Below are 2,500 nucleotides of genomic sequence, written 5' to 3'. Positions count from 1 at the left end.
CACATTGTGGCAGCATAAAATAACGAGAATTGTTGGAGTTTGCAATTCTAAGGCAGATGTGAAATTGAAGTAAAGTTTTGAAGAAAAAATGTCATGTCCAACACAATGGTCTCGAAAAAGATACAACGTCTAGCAGAGGATGGTTTCGATCCATCGACCTCTGGGTTATGGGCCCAGCACGCTTCCGCCGCGCCACTCTGCTTGTAGTACACCCCAGATGGGACTCGACCCCACAATCCCTGGCTTAGGAGGCCAGTGCCTTATTCATTAGGCCACTGGGGCTGGCCAGGAAAAGGTGGATTTCAGAACACTACATACCCTAAATCAAGTGTTTTAATTAACTGCCACTCTGCTAGATCCAAATTGTGGCAGCATCAAATATCCAGAATTGTAGGAGCTTGCAATGCTGAGGCACATATGAAATTGAAGTCAAGTTTTGAAGAAAAAATGTCATGTCCAACTCAATGGTCCCGAAAAAGAGACAATGTCTAGCAGAGGATGGTTTCGATCCATCGACCTCTGGGTTATGGGCCCAGCACTCTTCCACTGCGCCACTCTGCTTGGAGTACAACCCAGATAGGACTCGAACCCACAATCCCTGGCTTAGGAGGCCAGTGCCTTATCCATTAGGCCACTGGGGCTGGCCAGGAAAAGGTGGATTTCAGAACACTACATACCCAAAATCAAGTGTTTTAATTAACTGCCACTCTGCTAGATCCACATTGTGGCAGCATCAAATATCCAGAATTGTAGGAGCTTGCAATGCTGAGGCACATGTGAAATTGAAGTCAAGTTTTGAAGAAAAAATGTCATGTCCAACTCAATGGTCCCGAAAAAGAGACAATGTCTAGCAGAGGATGGTTTCGATCCATCGACCTCTGGGTTATGGGCCCAGCACGCTTCCGCTGCGCCACTCTGCTTGGAGTACAACCCAGATGGGACTCGAACCCACAATCCCTGGCTTAGGAGGCCAGTGCCTTATCCATTAGGCCACTGGGGCTGGCCAGGAAAAGGTGGATTTCAGAACGCTACATACCCAAAATCAAGTGTTTTAACTAACTGCCACTCTGCCAGATCCACATTGTGGCAGCATCAAATAACGAGAATTGTTGGAGTTTGCAATTCTAAGGCAGATGTGAAATTGAAGTAAAGTTTTGAAGAAAAAATGTCATGTCCAACACAATGGTCTCGAAAAAGATACAACGTCTAGCAGAGGATGGTTTCGATCCATCGACCTCTGGGTTACGGGCCCAGCACGGTTCTGCTGCGCCACTCTGCTTGTAGTACACCCCAGATGGGACTCGAACCCACAATCCCTGGCTTAGGAGGCCAGTGCCTTATTCATTAGGCCACTGGGGCTGGCCAGGAAAAGGTGGATTTCAGAACACTACATACCCAAAATCAAGTGTTTTAATTAACTGCCACTCTGCTAGATCCACATTGTGGCAGCATCAAATATCCAGAATTGTAGGAGCTTGAAATGCTGAGGCAGATGTGAAATTGAAGTCAAGTTTTGAAGAAAAAATGTCATGTCCAACTCAATGGTCCCGAAAAAGAGACAATGTCTAGCAGAGGATGGTTTCGATCCATCGACCTCTGGGTTATGGGCACAGCACGCTTCCGCTGCGCCACTCTGCTTGTAATACACCCCACATGGGACTCTAACCCACAATCCCTGGCTTAGGAGGCCAGTGCCTTATCCATTAGGCCACTGGGGCTGGCCAGTAAAAGGTGGATTTCAGAACACTACATACCCAAAATCAAGTGTTTTAATTAACTGCCACTCTGCTAGATCCACATTGTGGCAGCATCAAATATCCAGAATTGTAGGAGCTTGCAATGCTGAGGCAGATGTAAAATTGAAGTCAAGTTTTGAAGAAAAAATGTCATGTCCAACACAATGGTCCCGAAAAAGAGATATCTAGCAGAGGATAGTTTCGATCCATCGACCTCTGGGTTATGGGCCCAGCACGCTTCCGCTGCGCCACTCTGCTTGTAGTACACCCCAGATGGGACTCCGACCCACAATCCCTGGCTTAGGAGGCCAGTGCATTATCCATTAGGCCATTGGGGCTGGCCAGGAAAAGGTGGATTTCAGAACACTACATACCCAAAATCAAGTGTTTTAATTAACTGCCACTCTGCTAGATCCACATTGTGGCAGCATAAAATAACGAAAATTGTTGGAGTTTGCAATTCTAAGACAGATGTGAAATTGAAGTAAAGTTTTGAAGAAAAAATGTCATGTCCAACACAATGGTCTCGAAAAAGATACAATGTCTAGCAGAGGATGGTTTCGATCCATCGACCTCTGGGTTATGGGCCCAGCACGCTTCTGCTGCGCCACTCTGCTTGGAGTACAACCCAGATAGGACTCGAACCCACAATCCCTGGCTTAGGAGGCCAGTGCCTTATCCATTAGGCCATTCGGGCTGGCCAGGAAAATGTGGATTTCAGAACACTACATACCCAAAATCAAGTGTTTTAATTAACTGCCACT

General features: G+C 46.5%; 2 non-coding genes across 2 annotated transcripts; both read right to left on the bottom strand.

Moving 5' to 3' along the window:
* Window positions 1–925: 925 nt before the first annotated feature.
* On the bottom strand, window positions 926–1,000 carry trnar-ccu (transfer RNA arginine (anticodon CCU)). The gene has a single exon. It is a non-coding gene; the product is annotated as a tRNA-Arg (tRNA).
* Window positions 1,001–1,286: 286 nt separating this feature from the next.
* Window positions 1,287–1,359, bottom strand: trnar-ccu (transfer RNA arginine (anticodon CCU)). The gene has a single exon. It is a non-coding gene; the product is annotated as a tRNA-Arg (tRNA).
* Window positions 1,360–2,500: the final 1,141 nt, after the last annotated feature.

This window comes from Salminus brasiliensis, chromosome 16, assembly GCF_030463535.1.
Source record: "Salminus brasiliensis chromosome 16, fSalBra1.hap2, whole genome shotgun sequence".
NCBI lineage: Eukaryota > Metazoa > Chordata > Actinopteri > Characiformes > Bryconidae > Salminus > Salminus brasiliensis.
The sequence above is the reverse complement of the archived record's forward strand: the minus strand, read 5'-3'. Positions and strand labels throughout refer to the sequence as shown.